We start from the raw sequence: 19495 nt of genomic DNA on the forward strand, positions 1-19495 counted from the left end.
TACCCCAATGGACAAAGACTGCAATACAATAAATCAGCCCCTATAGCCTCTTTAGTTGGTGATGTAATAATAGGGCTTTGAGCTTCTGGGTATAGAAAGGAGTCACCTCCTTCCTATTTTGCCAAAGCCCAAAGTACTTTCTCCCATTCCCAGGTGCAAACGTGCCTGTTCTTCTCACAGGTGATTATTATTTTACTTTTTTAACAGATATTTACTACTATGTAATTGCTTAGGCTGGGTATACACCCGTTACAACGCATCTTTTACTCCGCACTACCATTACAACGCGACTTTTACTCCGCATACCATTACAACGCATTGCGCTGGGGGGCGCTCTAGGATAGGGAATAAGTATAATTTACTATCCAACACCTTCCCTAGGGTCCACGGGGACTGGAGTTAGAATAGTAAATTATACTTACCACTATCCAGCACCCCAAAGCGCTATGCGTTGTAATGGTATGCGTTGTAAAAGTCGCGTTGTAACGGTATGCGGAGTAAAAGTATGCGGAGTAACATGGTACATCCCTTAGGCTGTATGTATTTAATGCAACAAGAGATTGTTTAGCCGTATCGCAGTTGCATCTAGGAAGGCCGTATCATCTGCACATTGAAGCATAGATATGTGCTGGAGGCCTAGTTTGGGTGTAAAATGACCCCCATGTCAGCGGTGTGTAAATCAAGGGTTTTTTCAGAGATACCATTAATTTTGTTATTACAAGAGTCAATATTACAAAGACCGGACACTAAACACTGTGGCCCGCATTATAAGTATCCTGGGGTAATATCACACTCAGTATAACAGATACTGAGTGGTATTACTCCACCTTTGTAGGAGCCATTACTGGTTGAACATCTGGAAAAGGAAATAAAATAGTGAAAATGTTGTTACCATACTGATTTCAGCAGGTTTGAGCTGGTAGGGTAAGCCTGCAAGCACCATATGCTGTAATAATGCAGGTGGTAACCCTGTATGTATAATTCAGTAAGACTCCTAAATAGGATTTAGGTAGGGACTTCTGATCCTCATTTCAAGTGATCGAATGAGAAAGACAGACCTGTGGTTTCACGCAGTGACACACACATTGGCATTGAAAAGAAAGCACACAGAAAGTGCGCGCAAGTCACACGTGTTGGCAAGCACTTTAAGGAACTGAGGAGGCGAGACAGGGATGTTTCAAAACGTCCATCTATGCTTATTTTGCTCCCCCTGCTTCCTGTGCTCGGTGGCACGAGCAGAAGTTTGACACTGACTGCCACAGACTGTCAGTCGGAGGCTCTGGCAGAAGCAAGCTCTCAGCTCTAGCCATCAATCACCCGCCCCTGGTGCAGAGGTCCTGGCTTTAGACCATGGAGGAAACATCAGCTGTGAGTCCAGGTCACTTCACCTGACGAATAAGGACTTGGAGCTCCGGCCTCAAAGAGCCAATCTGGTATTTTTTAAAGTCACCACATCTGCTCTCCAATAGCGGTATCTCAGATGAGACTGACGAAAGGGTCTTAATCCATGAGGCCTGTATAAATCGGATAGTAACGATCCACCAGATAGACGAAACGCAAACACTCCAGGTCAAATCAGCACACCAAGACAAAAGGTACCAAAGTGACCCAATCAACGCGGATACCAAACAAAATACAATAGATAAATCTAACCAAAGGCAATCCATAAAAAGAGCAAATGAAAAGGAAAACACAAGAACACCAATAAAAATTAATTCAAACGAAGATGGACGAACCTGCAGTGTTTATCAAGCAAACAAACAAACAACGTGTACTCATATTCTACAAAATACAAACATTGATAAAAACACGGACAGGATTAATGAACCTATCACCTACTCTAAAAGAACAGACGGTTCATATGAAGAACTAATAATAAAAACTCTGAGTCAAGGGCGAAGATTAAACGTAAATGGTGAAACAACACAAAATACAAAATCAAAAGAAGAAAAAAAAGCAAAAATGAGCTCACAAACACAAGCATAAACATACAATAAACTGGCATTTATACCGGAATACCAGACAACAGGGCGTCAAGACTTCCTGAATAGAGGTAATATATCTCTGGCGGCTATTAAGAGAAATCCCAGAACTGGACGACATAGAATCCCAAGATCTTTTGTCTGTAGAATTTAAGCGTACAAAAAATATTTCAGAGGTAGAAGAGTCCTTAACCACCTGGTCATCGAAAGACATAGTTGATAGAATACTTGCAATGAGCTTGTCCTTTGAAGCCTGGGGCATAGCATTGAGGCGGGACGAACGGACAAAATATCCAAACCTTAACCATAGGTAAAAAGAAAATGGAAGAGGGGAACACCCAAAAATCATGTCTAAAAGGAGCTTGTTCAGCAACTCCGCAAAAAAAATAACACAAAATATAAGGAGACACGAAAATGCAGTGGTGCAAGGAGGCGCTAAGGAACAGATTACTGATTGGTCCTGGGTGGCATCGGCTTTGAGCAATAAATGTTCCTAACATGTCCAGTCATTTAAAAGAAGATATAACATTACATCCACGGATAATAAGTGGTAATCAAAAGGAATCCGTTGCTGCAAACCCACACACGATCAGCCTCTGCTCCTGGAACGTTCATGGTTTTAATAGTATGTGGCATGGCCACGAAACCGCAAACTTCTTGGATCAACATGACTTAATACTGCTACAAGAAACCTGGAACCTGCGCCAAATCTCCATCCCGGGTTTTATCGAGTTTCACGTCCTCGCCGAAAAACTCTCTAAATTTGGTCACCCTAGAGGAGGCTTATCAACGTATATTGCCCAACAATACAGATGGCATTCGGAAGAAGTAGACACTGTGGTAAACTGGATACAAGTAATAAAACTTACGGAGAAGTTGGTCTCTGGTTCAGGTACTTGCAATCTATTAGTCCTTAACGTTTATGTACACCCGGAAAAGAAAGAGAAAAATTAAAAACTGATTACACTACTAACCTTGATCAGGGCCTTGCAAAGCACTCATGAGTCGCACTCCATGATTATCTCAGGGGATTTTAATAGCAATCTAACAAAAGATGACAAAATAACTCAAGCTCTCGAAGAACTGGGCCTTTTTATCCTAAACAAGAAAGACAATGGGGACAGTGGCATACCTATAACTTTTGTAAGCGGTAATCGAAAGTCAACAATAGACTTCACAATATTGAGCAACAGCCTGATATCGATGATGAGCGCATTTTCAGTGGTGCAACGTGTGGAAAGTGATAATTTTCTTCTAATTACTAAAATAAAAATGTTGGTCAGCAAGACGGAAAAACAAAACACCGTCATCCAGTATACCGAAAAATTCAATCTACGTAAACTGAAATGGGGAGGTAAGGATATAAAACCAACAATGGACAAATTCAAAAATGAACTGCTTAGTCTAACATCGGAAGAAAAAGAAAATCCGGTAAAAACATGGGAACATCTATGTGAAGCAGTAACAAGAAATCCCCCAATCACAAATCAAAATTCGAGAAGATTCAATACTGGGAAAAAGCCTTGGTATACAATCCCCCTGAGGGAAGAAAAAAGAAAAATCGCACGAGAAGTCTACAAGCAGGTATTATTGATAAAAAGTGGAATAAAATCAAACAAATCAAAATTGAAAGTCATGCGGAAAAGATATAAGATCATGCTAAGTAGCGCAAAAACATCGTACCAAGAGGAAATGTGGACAAACTTACTAATTGCCGGGAAACACAATAACGCCAGAACATTTTGGGATATTATCAACAAACTGACAAGGGGGAATACCCAAAGACAGGAGGCAGGCACTGGAGAAAGTAAGTGGATTCAGCATGTTAAAAACATGTTTATCGACAGGATGGATGGTCAAAACTGGCCCTGTAAACCAGAGTGCAAATTATGCACTAGAAACTCCGAACATGTACAAACTATCTCAGGAAAAGGAGATAATCCACCAAAAGAAAATCTGAAGCAAACTTTGGGTAGTGGAAATGAGAACAAACTTGAAAACATACTGGTTAGTAAATCAGAAAAACTAGTGAACGCCGTGCCTAACACCCTAGTAACAACAGACCAGCTTAAAGCTATAATAAATCGCCTGAAAAAAGGGGGTGTAGCGGGTCCTAACGGGCTTCCAAACAATGGGCCCGATTCACAGAACTAACTTAAGACAAAATCCTAAACTTACTACTTTTGGTATTCACAGAAGTTAAGATTTTGACAGGCTTAAGTTAGGATTTTGTCTTAAGTCTGACTTAAGTTTGTCTTAAGACAAACTTAAGACAAAATCCTAACTTCTGTGAATACCGAAAGTAGTAAGTTTAGGATTTTGTCTTAAGTTATTTCTGTGAATCGGGCCCTCTATCTTTAAATATTCACCTGAATTCTGGGCTGAATATTTAACACCATTCTTCAATTCAATTTACAATCAGAATAAACTGCCAAGATCCTGGTATGGGAGTATAATTCACCCCATTTTCAAACAAGGTGATCACAATGAGCCGGGGAACTATAGGCGGATTTCGCTGATGGATGTTGAGGCAAAATTATACGGGTCATGCCTACTATCACTTCTTCAGGACTGGATGGAAGACACAAACATAATACCAATGTTCCAAACTGGTTTCCGGCCAAGGACGGCACACTAACAAACTTGATAACTCTGGCTCTCCTGAAGGAAAAAGCTGAAAAAAGGAAGACGAGACTGTACGCTTGCTTTATTGACCTGCGAGCAGCCTTTGACAGAGTGAACAGAACCCGTCTATGGGAAAAACTAAGATCATGGGGTATCCCGAAGAAGCTATTGGAGGCTATTATAGGCTTGTATAGTAACACCTGGGCTCGAGTAAAATTGGCAGACGGTAGCAGCGTAACGGCCGAAATTAGAACACAACAGGGCTTAAAACAAGGCTGTGTACTGGCCCCAAGTTCATTCAACCTTTACATGGCAGACATTGTCAGCCACATGGAGGTCGGCGAATGCCATCCACCCTATCTGTCAAAAATTCCTATCCCTTTCCTGCAGTATGCAGATGACATTGTCGTTCTGAGTCAAACGCCAATAGGCCTGCAAAGATCGATCAACAATTTGACAACTTATTTGGAACACAAATGTTTGGAACTGAATAAAGAGAAAACCAAAGTTGTCCGCATTGTGGATCCAAAAAAGCCAACATTCAAATGGTATGCAAATAGTTCCCCAATAAAGGAGGAAACATCATATAAGTACTTAGGTTTGAAATTGGGGCGAGGACAGACGAATAAAGAACATAAAATCGATCTAAAAGCTAAAACACAGTCCCTGATCTACGCATACCGGCAATTACAAAAAAAACTAAGTTGTCCAAATTATACACACCTGCTGAAAGTGATGAAAGCACAAACCCTACCCTCCTTGTCATACGCACTGGCCACCTGGTGTTGCAAAGAAGCAGGGCTGTTAAACAGCTTACAAACAAAAGTATACATGGCAGTTCTAAACCTCCCAAAATCGTCGGCACCGGCGCAGGTTCGTCTAGAATTTGGCCTTTTGAATCAGAAGTTTCGCAGTATGGGAACCTTTGTGAAACTCTGTCATAAAATACGCATGTCAGAAGACGGCTCAATGGACAACCTGTGCAGGAAAGAAATCGACACCCAGCAGAAACTGCACGTCCCAAACAGTTGGGGAGGCTACCTGTCCCAATGCCTGAACTGTATAGGAATTGAAGAAATTTGGGTCACGAGGGCAGATAGACATACTTTTGACAAAATTTCAAACAACGCGGTCAAATGGGAATCCTATCTGGAAGATAAAATAAATACCGCAAAACGACGACACGGGTGGACTGTGATAAATTCATATTCCGGGATAAAACCACAGACCTATCTGGAAAGCCACTTTAATAGTTCCCTAAAACAAAGATATATAAAACATCGACTAGGCCTACAGTTTTCAAAGGATTTGTTACCATCCTGGAAAAATTGTCACACTGACCCCCCATTGTCGTTTATGTGGATATCAAAATGAAACATTAACTCACTTACTATGTGTTTGCCCGGTGCTTAAGGATTTGAGGAGACGGCTTTTAAAGAGCATTTTTAACAAATTGAACATTCGGACATGTAGGCAAGCTGTAATTCGATGGGTAGATGGATCATGTCCTATGTTGGCCTGTAGGGGGGTCAAATATATGATGAAAGCCCAATCTCTCTTACAGCAAGCTGAACATGGAATCATACCACCAAATTGAAATATATGATATTTATTTTTCATTTGGCGAACAGTTTCTATTAGCTAATATTTTAACACGTGTTTTATGTTCTATGATGATCTAAATGCATTTTGTAATAATTTTTAATAATTTTATACAATAAAAAATGACTTGACTTGACTTGACACCCATGTAGGATCACAAAAGTGGGTGCTTTAGTTTAGTGAGGTGGGGTCAAAGCAAATGCATATATCATAAGGCATGCTGAGTTTGCAGAAGCCATGGTGATATGAGGACTAAACAAAAAAATAAAATAAAGAGCACTGGGAAGTGTGACCCTTGGGAGACATGGACACATCCTATGATGCTTGAATCATTCTTGCTTGACAAACCTCTGCATTCTTTGTTCCACTGGATAAAGCCAAGGGGAACGCACACACATCCACCTGAGCATAAACCACGACTCCTTATAAAGCGCACATTCCTGTAGGTTGGGAATCTGCTGCTTCTTAGTGAATTCTCAAAGAGTGCACCATGGCTCATGGCATAATTACCTATTCCTCTATGGGTTGCCACTCCTGGGTGAACCCCTCAGGGCCCATACCATAGCTGGTTATATATTTGCTACTTGTTTTAGGCTTACTTTCTCCCACTTGATGGAAGACTGCACCTCGTAGTGGATGCACTCTTCATCTTTGATGCTATTCACCTTCTTAAAGTATCACCTTTAGTTAGTCTTATAATGCCCATTCCTATGGGCTGCTCCCTGCAGCTCCTGTTGAACTCCTCAAATCATGTACCCTGGCTGGTTGTATGAATCACATCTCTATAGTTGATGTAAGATTGCACCGCCTGCGGATTGTACTCTCCTCGATGGCCCCAAGAACCTGGATACCCTAAGGGGAGAGAAGTTGCGCCTTACAAATCTGGAATTATTATTATCATTACCTCTGGATGTTTTTCATCTCTTCTATAATTAGTGTGATTTAATATGTATGATACAGACCACACCAAGGATGATGGGTATCCACATGCGTGGCTATGTCTGGTCTCATACTCTTTGCCTACACCCGTACTTAAGTGCGGCTACATCGTCTTTGGCGGAATGAGCTATCACTGACTTACATGCACAACACCAAAACACTTACCACACCCGTCACACTCCACTCACTCCCTATCTATCTATCCATGCACTACCATCCAATGTTTATGAGTCATGACATAAATTCCTTTTTAGTCAATACACACCTATCTGCCACGACAAAAATGCAGTAAGATTACAATTCTGGTTCTTGCAAATAAAATCAAAGCACAGCCCAAACAGGACATATGACAGACAGTCACAATTCGACCTATAGAATGCGCACAAAATAGAATGCTCCCTGTACACAGATGTGCTTCAGTGTCCCGCCAGGGGTAATAAGTACCTTATAAATGCAACCACAATACAATGCCCTTGCCAGTTCTATGTACTCCCTACACCTTAACCTCTTTGACGCTGATGACGGTTCCCGGCCGTCATGAGTCACGGTGGGCATGTGGTGATGACGGCTGGGATCCGTCATAGAAATGTTCAGCACTGCGGCGGAATTCGCGCCGCAGTGATGAGGTTAAAATGGTGTGAAGAGCTGTGTAGGGATTCAAATCTCAATAGTAATGGAACACAATCCAACCATCACTGTTATCAACATCACTGAGAAGGCAAGAAGGCTGTAAGTGAGGCTGGTCCCATGACAAGGTTGGGCTAAACAGAGTCATCATGTTTCGGGTCGCAAGACATTAAAAAAACGGACCGACTCCAGAGTTGGGGTGGTAATGCATTTGGAGAAGGCAAGTGGTCCTAAAGGGACCTTTTTAATTTTGTGAACTAATAAAAAGTGACTAATTGGGGTGTAAGCAGTGGTCCAGTGGACCACTACCAACTCTCAAACTTTAGGTAAAAAGTAAAAAAATTGTTTTAATGCTGCAGTGTTTTCTTTAAGGAAAATGAACTGCAATGAAAAAAATACTTTATTAAAAAACAATTACAGACATGGTGGTCTTCTGACCATTGCAGGCCAATATTCATGTGATGGACTCCAATTGTAGAATCACAATTTGCAACCTACCTCATTACTATTCATAAGTTAGTTCTGATTACAACCACTACAGTTTGGAATTTTATGAACTCACGTATGAGTAAATATGTTGGTTCTTGAAATCCTTTACAGTTCACAAAAATACTTGTTGCAAATTGCGACGGGTATTTTGCGACCACTATTTTGTACATCTACCACCAGGTTCTCTAAGACCATAAAGCAAGTCAAACTATATGTTTGTTGTAAACCAAATATCATCACAATACAAAGAATTACAAATAAATTTACATTAAAATATCATTAAAAATTTGGAAAGTAAAATTTGACTTCTGCAGGCATCTGTTATTAAATCTTCAGAAAATCTCTTGGTTAAAACAAAATAACAAAACTTTAATACAATAGTGGGAATAAACTGGTGTTTGAAACTCAGACGGAGGGACCCTAAATCCCTCCATTCGCTTCATTCAAGATAATGTCCTGTTGGCTTTTCTGTGATGAACATGTGCCACAACAATTAATGTTGTCAACCGTCACAGGGCTTGGTAGAAAACTTTAAACAGGTAACAAATGAGTTATTCATCTCCCTATTTGATACATTGTGACATTACCTATTTTATCGACCATACATTCAGTCCTTAAAAAATGTACAGCAGCTGTTTTTTAGTGTGCTTTGAGTGTTATTAAAAGAATTGATCCTGTTTTCGATTAATTAGTCTTTCTACGTTCTCCCAAATGACATTAGTTTATTTTTTATTTTACTCTGTTTTTAAAATCGGTATATCCAAGTATATCACACCAATCTTCAGTCATTTCAAATTGTGGTAAAAATATAGATAAGACTTTGAACCTCTGAGACTTTTGCATAGAGGACAACATGGGCCATTGTGATCTAATTGAAATTGTGAAAGATAAGTGAGAGTGTGAAGGGAAAAGATATGTCTAAAGGTTTTGATCATTATCTTCCTTAATAACTCACTTAATTTATTCCCAAAGGTTAAGGTGCTTTAAATGACTGTGGCAATACATTTTGCAGAAAACAAAATTAAGGGAGAGCAGTAGGACTTGGCTGAATTAGGAATAGGGCCCAATTTGGAGTTTGGTGAGCATGATTTTCCGTCACAACATGACGGAGTAACTTGTCCATCAAACTATCGGCCCTTCTCCCTATTATAAGTCTGATAGACCATCATCCTTCCATCAGTGGTGCCCCTATTGGTTCCTTCAATGGAAAGCTTACTCGGATGGCTTGATGGAGTACTGGCCATAGTAGTAAACACATCAGACTGCCTGACCTATCTAGGGGAGACTGTCTGATGTTTTTTATCCTGTCCATCACCACCAGAGAAAATCTAGTCGTGACGAACAGCGAATTAAAATAATGATCTATCTACCCAAGGAACAAACTCCCTGAGCTTTGGTGTCATTAGTTATTTGCTTTTGAAAAACTAAATATTTGGTGGATGGGCATCCAAACCAATGGCAGCCATCCAACAAACCATTGGCCCCTGCAGAGGAACCGGCAACAAGGAACAGAGATGACTGGCGGGCTGGCGGTGATCTCTAAATACGGCGCTACCACCACCATTACCAGCACCAGTACCAACACCAATATTAATACCACCACCATTGCCACCACTAATAACACCACCACCAATACCGCCACCACCAATACCACCACCAATACCACAACTACCAACGCCACTCCCACCACCACCAATACCACCACCAACACCACCAATACCACCATCACCAATTCCACCAACGCCACAAATATCACCACCAATACTAATACCCCCACCACCAATACCACAACTAATACCACCAATACCACCACCACCAATACCATCAATACCACCACCAATACCACCATCACCACCAATACCACCACCAATACCACCACTAATACCACCACTAACCCTGGGTGTAGTTTGCGCAGTAGCGCTACAAGTAGCTACGTGAAGTGCACTTCGCACTACGCACGCTACACATAGCTACGCGAACTGCGTAGTGCGGTAGAGAAATGCTGTTCGCACTGATTGCACCGTGCCGGATGCTTGTCCGCACTGTGCAATCATTACAAACGGCATCTTCCACACTGCAGCGGTTGTTTTCTGCTGCTTGAGTAGATTTGTACTCGAGCTGCAGCTTTCTCAACGCGGACTGGTAGTTTCTCTTCGCGAGCATACGCGACTACTTGCATTGAGAAACCTGACATCCCCGTGTTGAGAATCTCGCCGGGAGGTTTATTTTCCACGCTCACGGTCGGCAACTTGATGTTGCTGATCGCAAACGAGGAAAAGTCTCGGCGGGATGTTGATTTTGCTCGCTCGCGGTCGCCAACTTGACGTTGAGGACTGCGAGCAAGCAAATAATGCTCGCTACGCTACGTGTTTTTACACTGTGCTATGTGCAATTCGTGTAGTAGCGCAAACTACGCATGCTCCGCAAGCGTAGCGTAGTATTACGCCCAGGATTAACCGCCACCAATACCACCAGTACCACCACTAACACCACCACCACTTCCAATGCCATCACCATCAACACCACCAATACCACCCCAATACCACAAATGCCATCACCACCAATACCACCACTAGTACCATCAATACCACCACCTCCAATATCACCACCACCACCAATACCACCATCGCCACCAATACCACCACTAACAGCACCAATACCACCACCAATACCACCACCACCAACACCAATATCACCACCACCAATACCACAACTACCAATAGCACCACCATCAATACCACAACCACCAATACCACCACCAATAACACCACTGATATCACTACCACCAATACCACCACCAATACTAATACCACCACCATCAATGCCACCACTAATACCACCACCACCAATCCCACCACAACCACCACCAATACTACCACCAATACCACCATCACCACCAATACCACCACCAATACCACCACCAATACCACCACCACTACCACTGCTACTACTACCACCAATACAACCACCACCAATACCAAACCCCAATCCCACCACCACCAATACTGCCACCAATACCACCACCAATACTGCTACCACCAATACCACCACCACAACCACCAGCAATACCACCACTAGTACCACCAGTACCAATACCACCGCCACTAGTACCACCACCAATGCCACCACCACCAATACCACCAGCACCACTAATACCACCAACACCACCACCAATATCACCAATACCACCACCACAAATACCAGTACCACCACCACCAAGACCACCACCACCACCAATACCAGTACCATCACCACCAGTACCACCACCAAAACCAATACCACCACAACCAATACCAATACTGCCACCACCAATACCACCACTAACACCACCACCACCAATACCACCACCACTAATACCACCACCACCAATGCCAGTACCACTAATTCCAATACCACCCCCAAATCAATGCCACCAATACCAGTACCACAACCACCAATACCACCATCAATACCACTACCATCAATACCAGCACCATCAATACCACCACCACTAATACCACTAATACAAATACAACCACCACCTCAGCGCCTCCTGCTCACTAGTAATAGCAGGGCACTGTACGAGGCCAAAGCTGCAGCCAAGACCACCCCTCCCTCCAAGCCTGCTATAAAGCACAGCCCGCCCTGCACAAGGAGGTGAAGCCAGGACCCTACTACAGCTGGAGTGTTTTTTAACACAGATAGCAATGATATTACGCAATGCCACCCTGCACACTCAAATCACGGAGAGGGCAGGAAATAGTCCCCCCATCCCACTCTTCTTCCTGAGCCGCGACAGTGTAATCAGTGAGCAAAAGGTGTTGGAGCACTTTGTTAGTGTTCATAGCTCAAATCATATGTAACTCTCACTTCACACTTTGGGGTCGATTCCGATTCGGGAAAAACCGCTCCGAATAGCCGTTCGGAGCGTTTTTCCTGTACGAATCGTACCCTGCAACGTCCCCGTACGTACGACAAAGTACGATTCGTACCAGGTGCTAGACTTCGTACGAATCGTACAGAGACCGTACGAATCAAATCCCCGTACGAATCTCCGTCGGAACCCGCTGTACGCGAAATCTGTACGGTTCGCGGCTGGTTTTTCCGACCCAGCAAGTACGATTTGTGTCGGGTATGCACCGTATGACCCTTTTTCTATGGGGGCTGTAAACAGCCGTAAAAGCAGAGTTTCCCCCGAAACAGGTACGGAACGGCCCCCCTGGGGACGGTGGGTACACCCCATGATCGCAGGGGTAGGGTGCGTATCCCTGCGATCATGGGTTGTACGCACTGTACCCCTGCGATCATGGGATGTACGCACCGTACCTCATGTTCGCTGGGGGTAAGGTGCGTACACCCCATGATCGCAGGTGTACGCACCGTACCCCACGATCATGGGGTGTACGGACCGTACGGTGTGTATGTGATTGTGTGCTTTTCCGTACGAATAGCCCTTACCTGACGTGGACCGTACGAATCACGTCCTCATACCCCAGTCCGGATCGTACTCGTCGGGTCGTACGGCATGTTTACGATTCGTACGGAGAGGGCTCCGGATACGAATCGTACGGACGATTTTTTTCCAGGATCGGAATCGACCCCTAGGTGTCTGTGTAATTTACAACACTTACACATCATCTTCACTGCACTATTTATCACTACTGTGAAGACGTCACAGGCCGGTCTCTTCCTCTGATATTTACAATCTAACAAGCGGTCGAGAATTGCTTGAATGCGAGACCTATTGCATTGCAAAGGCTTGTTCTCCTGTCTGTCACCACCAGGAGAAACTTGACAGTGATGAATACAAACACTCAAATAATGACCTCGCACCTCGGACATTTTTTTCTAAGTTGTGGGTTCATTAGTTATTTGTGTTTCAAAAACATACTTTGACTTTAGAAGTTTATTTATTTTCTTAAACTTTGGTGAACGCCTTTTTTTTCTAAGTTGTGGGTTCATTAGTTATTTGTGTTTCAAAAACATACTCTGACTTTAGAAGTTAATTAATTTTGTTAAACTTTGGGGGATGCCTGCTAAAAACTACATGGCCCGGACACCAAACTTTCAGCACCTTCAGAGAAACCGCTGTGACGGCGGGTCGTGTGAAAGTCCACAGATCAAAGCTTGGCCAGCGCCAACCTCTAAATATGGCGGTCTTCTGTGCACCAGGGTGGCAGACGGGATGCTCTCCACCACCCTGATGGACAGAGTAAAGACTGCCTTACAGGCCAGTCTGTCCACAGGTACCGGAGCCCGGCGAGCTTTGTCACAGAAGTGGGCTGAGGAATCCGCCCCTTTGGAGCTCAGTGAAAGATGTCAGCACGCCCTGGTGATGCACAGGACAGGCTCAGCAAGGATGAAGAGCAAAAGGGCCTCTCATATTGTTAATGAGACTCAGCAATTAATGAACTGACTTTGTGACATGGAATCTAAACCCCATTCTTGTCTTTTAACAGAGGAATAGCTACCATTGGTGCAGCAGGTGCAGTAGCACCAGATCACAGAGCCCTGAGGGGCCCAAATGAATCCAGATAATTGCTGTATTTTACTACCCCAACATTAGCCAAAGGGTCCAGTTCCCTTGCCTGCACCAGGTAAACTACTGGCTCTTAAAGCAGTGCTTTAAATGGGCCGGTACTGTCCGGTACTGACTACGGCACTTTTTCATTTTGAGAGGGAGAGTGCCGGAACTTTTAGAGAGAAATGTAATACTGTTAATTGGAGAGTACCGGCACTTCTCAGAAACAAGCAGGTACTCTGTTACAGAGTACCTGCACTTCTATTTTTCCATTTCAAGCACTGTCTTAAAATAGAATACATGGCAGCAGCGATAAGCACAGAGAGACTGGACCCTCCCCCCCCCCCCCATCCCCCCCACATCACTTTCATTTCAAGTGATCGAATGAGCAAGACAGACCTGTGGTTTAACGCAGTGACACACATTGACAAAGAAAAGAAAGCACACAGAAGTCACACGCGGTGGCAAGCACTTTAAGGAACTGGGGAGGCGAGACAGGGATGTTTCAAAACGTCCATCTATGCTTATTTTGCTCCCCCTGCTTCCTGTGCTCAGTGGCACGAGCAGAAGTTTGACACTGACTGCCACAGACTGTCAGTCGGAGGCTCTGGCAGAAGCAAGCTCTCAGCCCTTCAGCCATCAATCACCCGCCCCTGCTGCCGAGGTCCTGGCTTTAGACCATGGAGGAAACATCCGCAGTGAGTCCAGGTCACTTCACCTGACGAACAAGGACTTGGAGCTCTGACCTCAAAGGACCAATCTGGTGTTTTTTTTTTAAGTCAGCACATCTGCTCTCCAATAGCGGTATCTCAGGTGAGAGTTTACTGTCGTTTTTGCATCTGTAATGTACGTATTCTTTTATTCATCATCCGCCTTTGCATCTGTCTCCATCCGTCCGTTCGTCACAAAACCCTAATCCATTCCGCCACCCATTCATCCATTCACCCCTCTGTTAATCCATTCATCCACTCACCCCTCTGTTCATCCATGTATCCACTCATTCCCCTGTTCATTTATTCACCCAATCACCCCTCTGTCCATCCATTCATCCACTCACCCATCTTTACATCCATTCATCTACTCACCCCTCTGTTCATCTATTCATCCACTCACCCCTCTGTCCATCCAATCACTTCTTTATTCATCCAGTCATCCACTCCCCCCTTTGTCCATCCATTCACCCCTCTATTCATCCATTCATCCACTCGCCCGTCAGTCCATCCACTCACCCCTCTGTTAATTCATTCATTCACTCACCCCTCTGTTTATTCGTTTTCTCACTAACCCCTCTGTTCATCCATTCATCTAGTCACCCCTCTGTTCATCCACTCATCCACTCACCCGTCTGTTAATTCATTCATCCACTCACTCCTCTGTTCATCCATTCATCCACTCACCCGTCAGTCCATCCACTCACTCCTCTGTTCGTCCATCCATCCACTCACCCGTCAGTCCATCCACTCACTCCTCTGTTCATCCATTCATCCACTCACTCCTCTGTTAATTCATTCATCCACTCACTCCTCTGTTAATTCATTCATCCACTCACCCTACTGGTCATCCATTCAATGAGCCCTTCATTTATGTTTCGCTCCAACTCTCCCTCTCTCTTTCCTTGCCACATCTAGCTCCGTGTATCCATCTATTCATCCATTCATCCATTCATTCGTAAAGGCATCATTTGGCCTCAGTGCTCCACCCAGTTATCTGTGGATAAATTCATCTGTCAAAGGTTTCCAACCATACTGTGGTGACCCCTAACTCAACCCTCACCTCCCAACGTCAATCATCCATCCATCCATTCCAATCCAATCCAATCCAAAAATTCTTTATTTCGGCCGCTTAGGCCATAAAAGATACATATAATCATTCATTACAAGAAATACATATTAGTAGAACATTTAGATAAAAACATACTTATGAAGAATAAATAACTAAGAACAGCAACCAATTCCCAGTTGTTAGGCAAGAGATACATTGGCGACACTGTATGTATAACAGAACCATCCTTAAATGATCAGTCTTTTAATAATTTCCTCCTGGTATGCCACATGGCCATTAGAAATTTTGCAATCGCAAATACTATGTGAGGGGAAGTGTTGGTTTTCAATATTCTGTATGAAATTACATAACTCCTTATGCCCAAGTTCCTACACAGAGGCGCTAGCCAATGTTTCCTGGGTCTGTTGTAGGCTGGGCAGAAGAACAGGACATGAATTTCCTCCTCGTCACAGAGATCACAACCGGGACATGTTTTATCTTCCCCCTTGGCCCATTTACACGTAAAGGATTTGAGTGGCAAGGTGCCAAGCCTCCATTGAATAAATAACTTTCTAGCCAATAATGGAAAAATGATGTCCATAAAATTTTCAAAACAATAAGAATTTTTGGACTCCAGAAAACGTTGGGTTAAAATCCCATTGTGGGGTGCAAGCACAATGGAAGCAAGAGTATTTTCTTTATAAATTTCTATGAGTCTTTTCCGAGAAACTTTTTGGCAACCTATCTCAGGGGCCTCCCAGAGCTCATGGAGACTCAGACGATACAGTTCCTTTTTTACAAAGGCTAACCATGGAATTTTGCCACATTGATTTAAATTCAGTACATGGATTAGATCTTGCCTGTAATGTTTAAGCTCATTGGTGGTCCAGAGCCTGTGCCAAAATCTTAGTGGCTTTGATTCAAGATCTTCCCCTATAGGGGAGAGTCCCATATCTAATCTTAGAGGAGTCAAGGGTGTGCCACGGAGGAGGCCCAGAAGTCGTCTCATGAAGTTATTTTCTGCGCTTGTCAGCGCTTTCCCAGCCTTATGCCCCCACAGCTCGCTGCCATATACTGCAGCCGCCTTAGCTTGCGTTTTGTACATTTCAATTGCCGGGGTGATTGGTTTGAAGGTGGAGGTGTTCGTAACCTTCAAAATCGCCCCAGATAATTGAGACAGCCTAATCCGAGAACTTGCTATCTGTGGTTCCCATGCTAGGTTCTCATGCAAGGTTACCCCTAAGTACTGAAACGTTTTTACCCTCTCCAGGCTTACAGAACTTAATGAAGGATTTGATCTTGTCTTGGGGGAGGGGTTGAAAATCATGAATTTGGTCTTCCCTGTATTCATCTCTAGACCATACTGTCTACAAAAAAGACCAAATCCATCCAGGGTCCGCTGTATCTCCATTGGAGATTTGGAAAGCAGGAGGGTGTCGTCGGCAAACATGTACCTGCTTTTACTGCTGTTATTAGTTCAGTCTTGGCCTTTTTACAGGCTGAGTTGTACCAGGAAGAGGCCTGAGTCTTTTGCTTACGCCGCGCTACCTCTGGGAAGAGGACCTCACCCATAGCACCCACCAGCTTCTCATGGATTTGGGTTAGTCTCTTGTTAAAGTCCTGGGGGCTAGATTGATTAATTAATTTGTCCAGCTCTTCTAACTTGGGGAGTGCTAGCTCATACAATTTCCTAGTGCTATCTTTTGAGTTTGCCAGTTTCTCCCATTTAACCCTACGCCTATTCGAGGTGAGTACCAAATTACATGGATCCTCCCTGATCTCAGAAGGCTGGGGGCCGGGTGCTAATACAGAATGCACCAAGTGTAGTAAGAGTACATTGTGGTCACTGTCTGTACGTGCAATTATTTTAAAATCCTCGACCTTGGGCCACAAGCTAATGTCTACAAAAATATAGTCCAGGCGCGACTCATGGTCTTTCCTATTAAAGGTACAATGTGAGGGGGTATCTGAAATTGTTCGTCCATTACACGCCCTTATCGCTGAATTTAGCGTTAAAGACATAATTTGTACCGCCAGTGGAGACCATGATTTGGGATGGGGAGATTGGCACACCGGGACGCCCCAGAAATCGTCTTCTGCAGTGAGAGCTCCCTCCCTCAGCCCTTCTAGGGGTTCAAAGTGACAATTAAAGTCACCACCCATCACAATATTGCAATCTGCAGGTAACTGGCCCAGAAAGGACGAAAGGTCCTCAAGTGTGGGAGACTCCATGGTTGGACCAACAGGACGGGAGTAAACATTTATAATTGCTAGCTTAGGGGCGTTAGGCCACTTCAATATAACACACTGTATGTCCTGCGAGGATGTTACTATGTTCTCTGCAGTACAGCCAATGTGACAGGCTAGCCACACCGCCAAGCCACCTGAGGGCCTCCCCTTACCACTCCAACTGGCCTTAATTTCAAAAATTGCATACCCCGTTCTAGACAAAGATTCCCTGGCCCAAGTCTCTTGAAAGAGACAGACATCACTATTAGTTACTATGGATTCCCAGTCGTCAGTGTGAATTTTATTGGCAATACCTGCAACATTCCATGACAAGACCTTCAAAATTCCTGGTTGATGTTTAGATGTAGGGCCCGAGGCCCTGGTATAGATGTGATCATTTGCCTTTTACAAAACAGGGGGCCCAGGTGCAGATGTCATATCCTGATTAAGAGAAACAGGGGGTAGTGAGGTTGTGCCAGGCTGGTCACTATAGATCTGTGCATGCACTTGTACATTATCGGGTAAGAAATTGTCTAAAACCCGCACACTACCAAATATTGGGTTATCCAATTGCAGCCTATCATTTCCACAGCTGTTACTGGCAGCAGTTCCTCCCGCCTTCCCCTGGCCAAAGTGCACAATAGTGGTTGAGCTGGTCTGTTTACAACTATTTGGCTTCTTGTTTTTCCTGCTACTCCTCGGGGATAGCGATGGGTTGGTATGAAAATCCAACCGTCATTCGCAATCGTCGAGGCCTGAGAAGGCCTCGAATCTATTGTTGAATTCCAGAGGTGTAAAGGGGATCAGATGCTCCATCCCCCTTGTTTCAAACGTATGAGCCAATCTCCCAGGATTACTACCATAGCCCCTATGGGGAACCGTTTCCCACCCAAAAGCATTCTTTGGGGCCATGGAATAGGGCAATGAAAACATGTATTGGTTGTTATAATTGGTACCAGAATTGCTCGGTATAGCAGGGGGTAGCCAAGGACGTGACAAGGGAGCCACTAGGGCTCTAGGATAGAAATAAGTGAGATCACAGGGCATAATTGTTTTACCTAGGTTCCCAGGCATCCAACTAAGGATGTGCCTAACCGCTTCTGGGTCTCTGAAATTGACCACAATAAGATCGCCCTTTATGTCTTTTTCTCGGCTCCCCAGCCATGGGAGCCGGCGTACATGCACGATCTCCCCATTAATATTACCAGGGAGCGGCCTATTTTGAGTCAACCAGTGCATAGTTTTATTTTTGAGCTGTAGGGGTCCTTCTCTCTTATCACCCTCCAATGTAGGGACACCCGTAAGCACCACCACGTAAGGAACTGCTTCGGGGGGAAGTTCAACCTGGCGGCCCCTGCAATGTTCAACCCTATGCGGGGACGCCCTCCCTCTAGCCTCCTGAGCTTTTCTTACAGGCGAACTATTTCTCCCCTTTGGGATGACGCCTGAGCTGTGCGTGGGTGGTCGAGGAGCAGTTTTGGTTGGTTTAGTCCCTACAGGGTTTCTGCTCACTATTTTACTGAATGTATTGGGCTCTTTAGCCTTGTCAGATGAGGTATTGTGAGATATATCTGCGGCAGGAGGGTTTACATTAGGAATACCAAGGTCACTTTTATTAGAGATTGCCATTTCCAGTTGCCCCAATCGGTGCTCTATCCCCGATAATCTTTCTAGGATTGGAAGAGTATATGTCCTAAATAGATGCTCAAGGATGTCAAGAGAGGGGACATGTATCTGGGAG

General features: G+C 44.0%; 1 protein-coding gene across 1 annotated transcript in view; it reads left to right on the plus strand.

The window, feature by feature from the left end:
- The first annotated feature begins 1054 nt into the window (after positions 1-1054).
- The window catches only part of LOC144768080 (C3a anaphylatoxin chemotactic receptor-like), a 50366-nt gene continuing 31925 nt past the window's right edge, over positions 1055-19495 (plus strand). Inside the window, exons 1-2 of the mRNA XM_078651466.1 lie at positions 1055-1123; positions 14214-14577. The gene's annotated coding sequence lies outside the window, so the exon portion shown is untranslated. The remainder of the gene's footprint in view (positions 1124-14213; positions 14578-19495) is intronic.

Source organism: Lissotriton helveticus, chromosome 7 (assembly GCF_964261635.1).
Source record: "Lissotriton helveticus chromosome 7, aLisHel1.1, whole genome shotgun sequence".
In the NCBI taxonomy this organism is placed as follows: domain Eukaryota; kingdom Metazoa; phylum Chordata; class Amphibia; order Caudata; family Salamandridae; genus Lissotriton; species Lissotriton helveticus.